The 15043-nt window shown below is 46.0% G+C and overlaps 1 protein-coding gene across 2 annotated transcripts in view; it reads right to left on the bottom strand.

Annotated features, from left to right (window-relative positions):
* Positions 1–15043, bottom strand: part of SLC4A1AP (solute carrier family 4 member 1 adaptor protein) — an 80649-nt gene that overhangs the window by 26730 nt on the left and 38876 nt on the right. The window lies entirely within an intron of this gene.

Here is a 15043-nt window from a genome sequence, read left to right as displayed (position 1 = left end):
ATAATAGTGGTATCTCTATTCAACCAATATCTGCTAAGCCAAGCAACTACTATATAACCTGAACTTTCACGAGTTCTGGAAATATAGCAGTGAGAATACAAATCCTTATTCCACACTGTAATAGAAATATATTGAATGAAGCATTTCAGTCTTTGATGGCACATACATGAATCCATATAGATGATGCTGGCCCAAATGCTTTCACTACAGAGATTTACCATTCTGTCTGCCCAGAACAGCACCTCCCTTCCAAAAAAAAAAAAAAAAGAAAGAAAAGAACAGCATCTCCCTTCTTTGAGGGAATGGGCTCTTTCCCACTACAATATGTAATTATAGAAGGAACTGTCAATCATGAGTATTGTCCCAGTATTCACAGGGGTGAACACCCCAGCTGGGGCGCATCACAGAACCCTAGGAGCCCCTTGGCCACTGATTGGTCTAGGAATAATCACATGATCCAAGTTACACCAATTAGGATGCTTCCATCATTCTTTCCTCTTCAATTTTAATTTTAAATAAATTATACACTAATATGCTATCATTGAAAAACTTCAAACCTGACAGTTTCCTTCAATTTCCACCCTAATCTTAGTTCCTCATCACTTTTTTGTAAGCATTTGGATACAGTTTGAAATATATGTGAAAAAAAACATACAAATACACATATCTATTATTATTTCGAGGTCTTATTTTCATTTTCATTTATGCTTGAGTGATGCCATGTTATATGCATCATTCTGCAAGTTACTTTTCTTATTTGCTAAGATGTCTTAGGGATTTATGTCAGTACATATTTCAACAAAACAATCAACTCACAAGCAAGAGAGAACAATCTGTGAGGCATCCGTGTGTGCACATCTATTCTATCCTTTAGTATCCCCAGGATATAGAATGGTGTCTGGCACCATTTTTGGAGTATAAAATATACCACAGTCCATCTTTAGATGGACATTTAAGTTATTCCTATTTTTGTTCTACAAATAGCATTTCAAGAAACATCCTTGCATTTATTTCCTTATGCACATGTGTGAGATTTACTAATCTGGATTTTTGGGAAGTGGCACCATCAGATCAATAGTACCCACATTTAAAATAATAATAATACATAGTGCCACATTTCCCTCCAGAGTGGCTGGGACAACCTATACCGCCCTCCAGCAGGGTAGCAGAGCATTAATGTCCCCATTTCCTCATCCTTTCACCAATAGTTGAGATTATCGAAGTTTAACATTTTTGAAATCCAACAACTGAAAAATGATATGTCACTGTTTGCTGGAGCCTCCTACCTGAAGCTGGTGGGAAGATCTCTCTCTTTTCTCTCTGGCACAGCCCTGAGAGCTGTGGATGAACCAACACCCAAGAGGGGAAGGCAAGTCCCAAGGGTGTCCACTCCCGGAACCCAGTTGTTCCTTCTCTGCTCCACAGTCAGCTTCTGTGAGCTAACACCTTACCCCTGGGGGCTCATGCTAATTAGAATGGTTCCTGTTACTTTCAGCCAATAGACCAAACTTTTTTTTTTTTTAGTAACCTCTACACCCAATATGGGGCTCACATTGCTCACTAGAGGCACCACATTCAGGGTCCAGATCACACTGCAGACCTCTGAGGGGAGGGCAGGATAGACAAGTGGCTAAAACCCCCAGCAACAGCAGAAGGAAGGAGAGCATTTGCCGGGCTCCCCAGTTGGAGCCTTTGCAGTGTGAGCACCAGCACTCTTGGAATCCAGTTTATCTACCTTGGCCTTGTCAGAGATGGCCAAGGTCAATTTTTTTTTTTTAAGATTTAATTTATTTATTCATGAGAGACAAAAAGAGAGAGGCAGAGACATCGGCAGAGAGAGAAGCAGGCTCCTGAGCCACCCAGGTGTTCCCCAAGGTCATATTAACAGACAGGTCAACACCTCTGTTTTAAGGGAGAAAGAGAAAAGAAGAAAAGGAAGAGAAAGCAGGATTGAAAAGACACAGTAGAAGAATCTGCTCTCCTTTTTTTTCTTAATTATCATACTCCCCAGCACTGAGGGAAAACTCATTTTGTTAAAAATCTACATTGCAGTTGCTGCTTTAGTGACAGACACAACACAAACACATAAACACAGGCTGTCAATGTTCTTTTGATGGTAGTGTGTGTTTATTTTTTTATTTTATTAACAAGAGTGAGAACAAGGTGCTAAACCCCATCTAATCTAAAATAAAGGGAACCTTTACTCCCATAAGGACAATCATCTCCTGAGTTTAGAAAACACGAGGGCCTGGTCTTCCCCAGGCTGATCTAACACTGAGCAAGATGCCATCAAGTGTGTCTCTGGCTGACGTGACCCACAGTGCTAGAGATCTGAGGAAGTCTTTCCATATATAAGCTCATTTCACTTGGAATAATTCTGAGAAGTGGAATGGAAATGGGATAGAGACAACATCTCTACGTCAGAAAGCAGGGGCCCCTGCAGATTGAGGCCATGTCCTTCAAGGCCAAACAGTGAGACAGAAAAGAGACAAAAAGCCTTCCCTCCCAAGACTGGGGTCTGTGTGAAATGCTGGAGAAAGGCTGGCCAGATGGAAAGCTAGGGTTGGGAGGCAGAGGGAGGGAGGTATAGGGCCAGGGAGCTGCAGGACCAAAGGGGGCCTTGGGAGAAGATTTCACACAATGAAACATCTTTCTTGCCCTGTTGCAGGAAATCTTCAGTAAAACAAGCCCCCCACCCATGTTTGGTAGACAAGGATTTTTTCTGGAAGCTGGTAAAGGGGCTCAATTTCTCATTACATTTGCTGAGGTCAAAACAACTCACAACAAGAGAGAACAATCTGTGAGGCATCTGTGTGTGCACATCTATTCTATCCTTTAGTATCCCCAGGATCTAGAATGGTGTCTGGCATGCAGTGGATGCTCAGAAAATATTTCTCGAATAAATACATACAACTCCTCACATATGCAGTTTCAGCCACACACACCATTGTGTCTTCCTCCTTCAAAGTCTGGCTCAACATTCACTGAGACTCTGATGTGACTGACCCACATCCTCACTCACAGTACTCAGCACCCATCCTGCTGCCTCAGGGAGGTCTTCTCCGCTGCCCACTGCATGCCCAGGAAGGGGTATAGATATGTCCTAAGGAAGCCCTCCAAGCTCTTCAGTGAGAGCTGCCAGCCTGCCTTTTGTGCTTAGGGCCAGAGTAGGGCTGTGGCCTTGTCCTTCTAGTTCTTAGAGCATGGCCTCAGGTCTGCCCCCTACCGTGAAAATGGAAGAACTTCACCAAGAGTGCCAACTCCCATACTTTGTTTTTTTTTTTTTTTTTAAGATTTTATTTATTTATTCATGAGAGACAGAGAGAGAGGCAGAAACATAGGGAGAGGGAGAAGCAGGCTCCCCACAGGAAGCCCAGTGCAGGACTCAATCCCAGGACCCTGGGACCATGCTCTGAGCCAAAGGTAGACACTCAACCACTGAGCCACCCAGGTGTCCCCAACTCTCATACTTCTTGAAGCAGCAGCCTGGCTGATCACTTTGCTCTATGCTAAGAGGAGCCTGAACTCTCTGGGCAGACTTAATCTCTCAGCCCATTTCCTCATCTATAAAGAAGGCAGCTTCAAGTACCCTCCTTGCTCACTTGACAAGGACATGGTGAGGGTCAAATGAGGTCAGACATGTGACAGCCCCTCAACTCTGTGGAGCCCAGGCCAGGTGTGGGGTTTCCTATCAGGAAGCCTCTGAAACATCCCCCCAACCTTGACCTCCTACCTTCATCCCCTAGACCCAGGGCAGAGCTTACATACCGGGCCACCTCCTGGGCCGGGATGTGACACCCTGGCAAATGCTGCTGACCAAAGGACAGCCCTGGTACCTCATTTATTAGGTCCCATGATCGGAAGCAGCAGGATGTCCAACCAGGTGGGAAGCCATAGTGGCTAGGCTGAGCCAGAAGCTGGAGGCTACTGGGGACAGAGCTTATCTCCTCAGGTGACCTAAGCCCCAGGCAGGCTTAGGGATACAGAAGTTGTTCTTAACGTGGTCTCAGGCAGAGGAAAATCCCCAAGGCCCTGGTATGCAGTGGCAGTGAGGCACCCCCAACGGTTGCCAAATTTAGCAAGTAAGAAAATAGGACAGACATCCAGTTAGACTTGAATTTCAGATAAGAATCAAATACTTTAAAAATATAAGTATATCCCATGGAATATTTTTAAAGATTTTATTTATTTATTTTGAGAGAGAGAGAGCAGGGGGAGGGGCAGAGGGAAAGACTATCTTTTTTTTTTTAATTTTTATTTATTTATGATAGTCAGAGAGAGAGAGAGAGAGGCAGAGACACAGGCAGAGGGAGAAGCAGGCTCCATGCACCGGGAGCCTGACGTGGGATTCGATCCCGGGTCTCCAGGATCGCGCCCTTGGCCAAAGGCAGGCGCTAAACCGCTGCGCCACCCAGGGATCCCGGGAAAGACTATCTTGAGCAGACTCCACGCTGAGCACAGAGCCCAATGCAGGGCTCAATCTCCTGACCTGAGCCAAAATCAAGAGTCAGGGGCTTAACCAACTGCACCACCCAGGCGCCGCCCACCCCTACCCCCAGGAATGTTTGACAAATACTTACACTAAAAATTATGTGTTATTTATTTGAAATTCAAATTCAACTGGGCATCCCATATTTTATCTGGAAACCTTATCCTTCCCGAAATCTCCAGGGTTAAAAGGGCTCAAGGAACCCAGCCCCTTTTCAGAGCCTGCAGCTAGAGCCCACTGGCTGTTCTGGGAACTCTTCTGAGAAGCCACTTCCTGGCTGCCTGCAAAGGCTGTGTTCTTACTTCCTGGGTGGTGACCCATGCAGCCCAGCATTGGGTGGCAGAAGGATCATGACACGGGGAAGAATGAGAGGTCCGCTCAGGTCATTTCACCTGTGAACCTCTATGAGACAAGAGTAACCTGTCTCTTTCACAGCGTCTTGGCCGTAAGAATGGAGGGCACTGGTGGGCAGGTGCCCTAACATTACACCATGTGCTCCTCCTGTGAAAGTACTGCCACAGGGGCCGTACCTGCCTTTGCTCAGCTCTTAAGTGTTGGGGTCCGTAGTATTCCTCCCTCTTCCTTGAGCCTCCTCATCTACTGCCCTGTTCCAGTCACCATCTATTGAGAGCTCTGGCCCTTTACCGTAGAAATCAGCATATACAATTTACTCAGGGGTGACATCATCCCAGAAGCTGCTGTCCACAGGCAGACCACCAGCTCTCACCTCCACAGCAGACAGCCTCCTAGCTTGCCCTGCTCCAAGTCCCTGCCACACCACATTCAGGGTCCCTTGCTTAAAAACCCTCAATGCTTTCCCACTGGTCTCAGATAAAGTCGAAATACCTTGTCTGTCTTCTGCCCCCATGCAGCCACATTTCTTGTTGTGTCACAAACCAGCCAGCATCATCCCTCCTCCCCAGCCCACTGTCCACCCAAATGCCTTTCAGTTCCTTTGCAGGCTCTGTCTTTTCCTCAGCATGCCTCTGTTTACCATCTCCATGCCCTTCACTCTTCCTTCTATTATGTCCTTCACTTTGGCTTTCCATGTCCTTCCCTGCACAATGGTGATAATTTGCGACCTTGCCAGGCTTTGTAGGTCTCAGAGAGAATCAGTTGAGAAAAGGGATGCAAAACTATCTTGTAAACTGAAAAGTTTTATGAGAAGTAAAGAATACAATGGCAGTTAGGTGGTGTGGAAGAGTCTTACAAGCCTCCTTATAGGCTGACTTCAGATGAAATTGTGGCAGTTGAAGCAGGGAGGTGTGGGGATGTGGGTGGGTAATGCCTGGGTGGGGACCTTAGTGGAACAGCCATAATCTGTGCATGAGATCTGGGCTGCATGGGAACCCCTGGAGAGGCAGGGGTGGTGATGAGGGTGCAGGATATAGTGGGGCTTTGGCCCCTTCCTTCTAGCTCAGCAGGACTGAGTCATCTGGAGGTGCTGGCCCATATCTCGCCCTCCTCCACTAGAAGCTGGGCTGAAATGGTCCAGAGGATGTGCCCAGAGCATGGAGACGGCAATGCAGAGAGTGAGTCACAGAGCTGAGTCAGAGCCCACTCAGCCCTTTTTGGGGCTCTGACGAAGGCTGTGCCAGCAGAGAGGTATTCCAGCCTTGCCCCTTTCCAAACATACCACACACACACACACACACACACACACTCTCTCTCTCTCTCTCTCTCTCTCTCAATACTCTAAATCCATGAACTCACCACATGCTTCTTCTGACTGCTAGCCTCACTTATTTCAAAGGCTCACTGAATTCCTCAGCCTCCCATTTGATGGGTCTTCTTCACTCTATCTCCCATTCATTCATTCATTCATTCATTTATAGTTCAGATATCAGGGATAAAAACCTAATTCTTACCTAAAAGGAGCCCTCCACCAAGGAGGGGAAACAGTTTCCATTCAGGCCCTGCACTGCAGAGGAGTGGGCCAGTATGGCCTTGGGAGAGCTGCCGCACACACCACTGGCATCCTGGGTCATAGGAGGGGGAATGAGGGACCTCATTCCCTAGACACAGCCCCTCAATGTTGGGATGGGCCAGGAAGTGACTGCTCAACATCTAGTCCCAGGACTGCCAATTCTGGGGCCCCCTACTCCCCATGAAAACACTGAGCCTAAGCATGCATCTACATAGATTTAAATAACATTCTTCTTTGAATGAAAATGAAGACTTTGACATATGCAATCATAGCTTAAGCTAATGGTTACAAAACAGGTTCTTGTCTGATCTATCCGTTTTTTGGTGTGAAGACTGACTTTTGGCTTCAAATCTGTAACAGAAAAAGCCACCTGCTTCTATCAGAGAATATACAACATCAGAACTGGGATGAGTTAGCAGTCCTTCCTAGTCTAACTCCTTCTTTTACAGAAAATGAAACTCAAATCCAGAGAGGAGAAAGGAAGCAGAGTTCTCTGACAATTTCCATCCATTTTCTGGCCTTTAAATAAATATAATTTTTGCTATAAAAATAAACCACATTACAGAAAGAATGAAAAACAAAAACCACCCTAATCCCAACACTGTAATATAACCATTGACATCATTCTGCTACTATCTCTTTATGGTTTCTTTTTACACAATTATAATCACCTATACATGTAACTGTGTGAACTTTTTTTTCATTAGACTTCACATTCTAAGCATTTCCAGGTTACTAGTCTTCATAACCATCACTTTTAATGACCATATAGTATTCCCACAAAAAAGATGTCTGTCATTTTTTTTCCTAGTTATTATTTAACCATTCTCTTATTGGAAGATATTTAAGTTATGCCCAAAGTTTGGCTCTCATGATGCTAAATATTACTTTTTCTTTTTTTTTAAATTTTTATTTATTTATGATAGTCACACAGAGAGAGAGAGAGAGAGAGAGAGAGAGAGAGAGGCAGAGACATAGTCAGAGGGAGAAGCAGGCTCCATGCACCGGGAGCCCGACGTGGGATTCGATCCCGGGTCTCCAGGATCGTGCCCTGGGCCAAAGGCAGGCGCCAAACCGCTGCGCCACCCAGGGATCCCTAAATATTACTTTTTCATTTATTAATTTGTGTGGGTTAGACTCCTATAGGTGGAATCATTCTGATTCACAAAGTGTGAACATTTTTAAGTCTCCGGATACATGTCAACAAACTGTTTTCTCTAAGATTGTATTCATTAAACTGCCACTAGCAATGCGGGGCCTATTTGCACTGCATCTTCACCTCTCACTGCATACCATGGCTTAAAATAAAACCACAACTTGTATATTTCAATGAGTGACCAAAATATAAGTGTTCATAAATTCTGGCCCACCGATTCCCCACTGGAATTTTGAAAAGATAATCAAGTGTGTACTGCCCACACACAAAGATGTTCACTGAAGAGCATGATAGTGTGATACCAGGCATCTTAAAATGTAGAAGTGTGTCAAAGTCAATGCAGAGGTACATTGTGGGAAAGGATTTCTATATTTTACTTTGTACACTTCTGTGTTGTTTTAATTCTTCACAGTGAGCATATTACTTGTAAAATTAGCATGATGACAAAGATATTTCCAGATATTTTTGGAGGAAAAAAAAACTTGCAAAAACTAGCACCTCCTTTTAATCTGCAGAGTGCTGGTTCAGTGCACTGAGAACCTCAAGCCCTAAGCCTTTCCCCGACCTTGAGTTTTCTGTCAAATGGTGCTGATACTACTAATGCCATAGGGTGATACTATTAACATAGGTTATTGTGTCACAGTGAGATCATTCCTGTAAAATGCTTAGGATAATGCCTTGCATTTAGTAAGTATTAATAAATGTAAACTACATTGTTATTTCATTCTGACATTTTAGTCTCCTTCCCACAACCTTACCCACCATTTCTTACCATTTATTCCAATCATTCCCAGTCTCCAGGGAGCAAAGCCCATGTGAAGCCACGTTGGCCACATACATTTCCCGAGATTTGTGTTTGGCAAATCATGAGCGACTAAGCCCAGAGCGACACAAAGGCATAATGCGGGAGGGAGCCAGTGGCGCATGTATGTGTGTGGGCAGTGCACTTGAGCACGAATGAATGCCCATTCCATTCCAGATGGTGATGAAGATGTACAGCATTTGAAAATGGCAAAAATGAGAGCACTTATTTTCAGTAGAGGAACAGCTGGGGGGGAAAAACACCCAGAGAAGTAAAAATAAGAATATCTGATTTTTTTTTAAGCACTGAAATCTCCAAACATCCATAATGCTTAGAATCTCAAATATCTTATACTTATTTTCAGGGGAAAAAAATTAACAAAACAAAGATCATTTTTAGAAAGAAAAGCTGAGTAGAAGGGCACTAAGCTAAGAGGCAATAGCATGTGAAATTTGGCTGAAGGGACCCCATAGTCAGGCCCCTGGGGCCCAAATCCTGACTCTTCCATCCAACTATCTCTGCGAACATGGCCAAGTTAGTTCACCTTTTTGTCTCAGTTTCCTCATCTGGAAAATGGGAATAACAAAAGTACCTACTTTTCTAGTGGGAGGTTGTTGCAAGGACTGAGTTAATATGTAAGTGCTGGTCAGGTACTATTTTTGCATGTGGCTGTTGGTCTCGGGCAGCATTGTAGCAGCGGGCCCCTTGCTTGGTAAACCTCACAGGCAGTCCAGGAACCTGTATGAGGGTCCCCTCTGAGGATGTGTCCATGGAAGGAGGGCCAGTCTGGGTCTGTAGGCAGAGTTTTTGCTACTGCTCAACCCCTCTGGAGACAGTGGTCCAGGTGAAGCAATGACTTCCCTGCCAGCCTTTCTGCAGGCACCAGACTTTGACAGTCTCACAGATGTGGGGATGGTGCCTGGGTCAGGGGTGGTGGAGGGGTCATGCAATCACACAGAGGGAGGCTGACCTTGAAGGCTGTTGCTGCTAGAATGACCTCTGACTGGACTGCCTAGGAAGACACCAAGGCCTCCAGGCAGCTTCCTGGGTAAGACAGCAAGGTGCCTGAAACCCAGAGGCCAGGAGCAAAATGGGCAGGGTCTTGGGGGAGAGGGTAGAAATTGAGGGGCTGGTGTGGGAAAAACCAGAAGAGGAGGGGAGGGAGAAAAAAAGGGAGGATTAAGGGAAAGGTAGTGGGTGGGGAGGAGGCTAGAGGCAGTGGGGAAGGTGGAAGACCAAAGTTAGGGAGGGGAGCTTGTCGAGGAGAGGAAGGAGGAGGCAGCTGAGAAGGAACCAGCAGGGAAACTAGTGGGGCTCCAGGCCAGAAAGGGCAGCTCCGCCTTCCCATCCACAGTGTGACTGTTTACTGAACAGTGAGTCCTCCTTCCTCAGCAGAAACAGCAGCCTCGGCCTTTCTGGCCTATTCTGGCCTTTTCTGGCCTGATTGCATCCACGCACGCCTCCGAAGCACTAGTCAGGCAGCCGCTGGGGAGGACTCGGCAGGAGCCTCAAATGCCACCTACTCCCCGGCCTCTCTCCCAGTTGATGCTTCTATTTTAGGCACCACATTATTTCCTGCTGTGATTTTTTCAGCCTTCTAATTCGGGCTCTGAGGTAAGCCGTGACATCCGCTTCAGCTCCCGCAGCCTCCCCCTCCCGCTGGAAGCACCAACTCGACCCTTCCCTGGGTGGCCACCTCTGCACCCTGGGCTGCACCACACCCCAGAGACTTTGAGGGAGTCACTCTGCCACAACTGCCCCCAAGGAGGCTTTAAGAGGAGGGCCTTACACCCCTCCTCCCTGTCCTGTGCCCGATGAAAGGCTAGTTAGAGTATTTCTGGGCAAGGATTTAGAAAAAAATGACGGGTACCAGGTATAAATTATACCACTGTGTCCCCTGTAGCTTTGCAATCAGTGGTTTTCAATTTTCTCTTGGACAAAAGCCCCTTTGAGAATCTGATGAAAGCTACGCACCCTTCCCCCAGAAAGTATCCATATGTAACCTCCCCTCTCCACACACAGACTCTGCAATTGTGATTATAATGTCAGAGTTGGGTATGCAACCTTAGGGGTCCCAGGACCCCAGGTCAAAAGCTCCAGCTCAGAGGCCCCCAGTATCCCATAGATCAGTTCCTCTTGCCAGTTTCCTCCCAAACAAACTCACTGTTCCCTTCTTCCTCTCCTCCCCTGTGATCTGCCTCTTTATATTCAATCAATGTGTGATTTATTTATTTATTTATTTAAAGATTTATTTATTCATGAGAGACACTGTGGGAGTGGGGGGTGGGCAGAGACACAGGCAGAGGGAGAAGTAGGCTCCATACAGGGAGCCTGATGTGGGACTTGATCCCGAGACTCCAGGATCATGCCCTGGGCTGAAGGCAAGCAGGCGCTCAACTGCTGAGCCACCCAGGGATCCCCTCAATGTGTTTTAAAAAGTCGCTTTGCATGTGCAAGGATTTCACCCCCAAATGGCCATGGGAGGTCAGTGTGTAAAGTGCTTACTTGGGATGGGTGGGCACGCCTCTGATCTCCAGTCTAGTTCATTCCCTGGGTCCTGCCAAACTGGTGGTAGAAAGGACATCACACTTGGACTTGTGGAGACTTGCACTGGAATCCAACACCTAGTAGCTTTGGCGCTTTGGCTTCCCTGAGCCTTCACTTGATTTGCACAATGGGAAGTCTATTAATCAAGCTTCCCTCACAGAACTACATGAGCCAGTGCAAAGGGAGGCAACTCTCAAAGGTATTTCTGTCAAGGGCCGGTTTACTTCTCACTGAATCACTTAGACCTTGTCTGCTGCCCCTCAGAGCAGGCAACACTCGATGAAGTTTCTGTCTTTTTTAATGCCAATAGGAAAAATGAGTCCAAAATAAGGAAGTGATGTGAGATGAGTTATCTCCAGAATGATAAGTGAGAAGTCAAGAGCCCATCGCCAGGCAAACAGAGCAGCTACCGTGGAAATCAGTCTTTGAAATCTGGCTGCTCTTGGGATCCCTGGGTGGCGCAGTGGTTTAGTGCCTGCCTTTGGCCCAGGGCGCGATCCTGGAGACCCGGGATCGAATCCCATGTCGGGCTCCCAGTGCATGGAGCCTGCTTCTCCCTCTGCCTATGTCTCTGCCTCTCTCTCTCTCTCTCTCTCTGTGACTATCATAAATAAATTTAAAAAAAAAAAAGAAATCTGGCTGCTCTTGATTCCCACAAGTGTTAAAAGGGATCCTCAATCTCTTCCTCTCCGTTGAAACCTTCCCTACCACTTACAGACATGCCTCCCTCCCCTCTTCCCTAAGATGCCCTCTGCGTCCCCCCTTAGCTCTTTCTCCTAGCCCTGTGCAATGTCTCTAGAGTGCGAGAGTCATGTCTACTCCTAAATATGCATTCTTAGCCTGATGGCCTCCTCATTGTCCAGTTTGGGGACCTTTTCTCAGCCTCTTCTCCGTTAACTTCTGGATGTGTTTTCTGACACTACAGAGGGCTATTCTCAAGCTCTCTTACAGTAATACCCCAGCTTAGCTCTCTTCCCACCTCTTATTGCTCCTTCTCCATGCTGGCTCCCTTCCTCCTCTATGCCTTTGAAAGAGTCGCTGTGCCTAGGGCTCATCACATCACCATCAGTTCCCCAAGGTGTGCCCTCTGCCCTTTGGTGGCACTGACCCTGGTGGTTTCAGCTATCTCCTCTACCAGCTCTAACCTCTCTTGAGCTCCAGTCTCAGTTTCATCTGCCCACTGGGACAGTAAATGTAAGCCCTGTTATCATCTAAAAATGAATTCTTCATCTTCCCCCAAGTCAGCTTTCCCTCCTTTTTTCCCTTTTCTGTTTGAGGCATAACACCCCCCTGGTCACCCCAGCACAAAGGTGCCATCAACTTGGTACTCTTCTCTCCTCTCCTCCCACCTCCATGCCAGCACCAAATCCTGTCTGTCTCCCCTTTGGGATCTCCCTGGCATCCAGCCCTTCCTTCTCTTTCCCACCTCCATTCACTTGAACCTAGCTTTCAGCTTTGATGGTTGTCGTAGCTTCCTGGCTAGTTTTTCTACCCATAGTCTCTCTGTTCTGTTAACTTGGGAGTCAAGACCTATCTCCATTATAGCTTTCTCAACCATCTGAACGGCTTTAGGACATCTTGCCTGTTCTAGTCACTTTGCCAGTACATCTTATCTTGCCAGGTGATATCTCTCCTATTATAACTTCATGTTTTACATTTTTCACCTAAACGGAGAAGACCCTAGAGCTCTTTCTCAGCCCCTGACCTAAGCTTGTGCGGGATGAGCCAAGACCTCTGGTGTTGCACCTTGGTATTTAACACAAGTGCTTCTGACTCCTCATTATCTCCCCTATTTGGTCTGTCCCACTTCAGCCCTCTTCTTTATTAACCAAGGAATGCCCTCACCATAAAGCAGAGAACCCAAATTCCAATGCCTAGAGGGGCCAGTAGGTCATGAAATGGATGAAATAGGCCAGGTATACAATGACAGGGTAAAAGGAGATGGCATCTACATCCCATATCCCTAGTTAGAGTGGTTGCTTCTACTCAGTCCTCATTCATTGCCATTGGGCCAAGTATAACTAGATTTTCCAGCTTTTCAAAAGAAACAGATTTGGATTTTTATGAGAAATTTCCCAACTTTTAAAACACTGTGCAAGGGGCAGCCCTGATGGCACAGCGGTTTAGCGCCGCCTGCAGCCCACAGCGTGATCCTGGAGACCCTGGATCAAGTCCCACATCAGGCTCTTTGTGTGGAGCCTGCTTCTCTCTCTGCCTCTGTGTGTGTGTGTGTGTGTGTGTGTGTCTATGAATAAATAAATAAAATCTTTAAAAAAAATAAAAAAATAAAAAAATAAAAATAAATAAAACACTGTGCAAGCCAAACAAAACATGACCTCAGGCTAAATTCAGTCTATAGGTAACTCCAGACATAAAGGCTTCCTGCTTTATAATTATTCTTGACATGGGAGAAAGCACTGTGGCTGGGAGTTTCTAAGTTACAGTTGTGTCAGTAACAAGCTGTATACCATTGGGCCTCAGTTTCCTCATCTGTACATGAAGGATCCTACTAAATGATCCCAAAGCCTTTTCAATTTGGTAATTCTGTGGTTCCTCAGCTTATCCTAAATGGTGGGGGAAATACTGTTTAACTGAATTGTCTAGTTAGTGAGATTTACTATACAATTTTTAAAAATGAGATTTACCATAAAAACACTGAACAGGGCTCCCGGGTGGCTCAGCGGTTGAGCATCTGCCTTTGGCTTAGGTTGTGATGCCGGGGTCCAAGGATCGAGTCCCACATCAGGCTCCCTAGAGGGAGCCTGCTTCTCCCTCTGCCTATGTCTCTGCCTCTCTCTCTCCCTGTGTCTCTCACGAATAAACAAAATCTTTAAACACACACACACTGAAGATAGATTACCATATTTCAAAGAACTAGACTACATTAAGATATTGGTTAACTGAAATTCTCCAGGGTTAACTGGAAAATCCCCTTTTCATCAAGCTTATTGTTTAAAGACTTTCTAAAGTACTGGAGTTCAGTTTCCTGCCTTTCTAAGCACAGGAGATACAGCAATGCTGAGTGAGGGGAACTGATGACTCAATGTCTGGGGATGGCTCTGCCACCTGGGCTAATGGGGGATGGCTACAGAGCAGGCCAGGAGGTCCTCTCAGGCCACTCCTAGCCAAGGAGCTGTTCATGGTCTGCAATCCCTGGCTGAGGCCAGAAGATAACTACACTGGGGCCTCACCAGCCTCTTTGCAAGACTCAGATCCCCAGGTTTAACATCCATATTGGGAGCCTAACCTCATCCATAAGGTGGGAATTGGGCAGAAAACTGATCTGCCGAGAATGTGTGTCAAGGCTAAATGTCATGACCTCACCAAGCTTCTTCTTCCCAAAAAGAGTAAGAGTTTTGTAGCCCAACACATCTTAGTTGGAATCTAGACTCTTCCACTTTTTAGCTGTGTGACTTTAGGCTAATACCCTAACCTTTCTGAGACTTGGTTTCCTCATCAGTAAATTGGAGGTAACATCATAGACTTGTTACAAAGGGCTGGTAAAAGTGTCTGCCAAGTAGCTCCAATGGTGTTTGGAGTTTAGTAAGTGCTACATAAGTGGAAATCATTCTTTTATTAGGAAGTAACATCTTTTATCATTTTTTAAAAGAGATTATTTATTCATGAGAGACACACAGAGAGAAGCAGGGACATAGGCAGAGTGAGAAGCAGGCTCTCCGTGGGGAGTCCAATGCAGGACTCAATCCCGGGACTCCCAGATCATGCCCTGAGCCAAAGGCAGATGCTCAACCAGCCACCCAGACGACCCCAGACTGTATTTTAAATGATAAAAGATTGGGATGCCTAGGTGGCTGAGCCTTTGGCTCAGGGCATGATCCTGGAGTCAGGGGATCGAGTCCCGCATTGGGCTTCCTGAGGGGAGTCTGCTTCTCCCTCTGCCTATGTCTCTGCTTCTCTCTGTCTCTCATTAATAATAAATAAAATCTTTAAAAAAATCCAATCTGATTCTTTAGTTTTTTAGTTAGCAGGGTTAGAAAGTAAATACCAGTCATCTTCTACTTTCCACAATAGACATTTGAGAAACTAACTCTTTACAGAATTAGATGTTGTCTCCAGCTCCCCGTCTCCCTTCCAGTCTATCCTATCATCCTGAAATAAAGA

This window comes from Nyctereutes procyonoides, unplaced genomic scaffold (assembly GCF_905146905.1).
Source record: "Nyctereutes procyonoides isolate TBG_1078 unplaced genomic scaffold, NYPRO_anot_genome, whole genome shotgun sequence".
NCBI lineage: Eukaryota > Metazoa > Chordata > Mammalia > Carnivora > Canidae > Nyctereutes > Nyctereutes procyonoides.
This window is presented reverse-complemented; position numbering and strand designations above follow the sequence as displayed.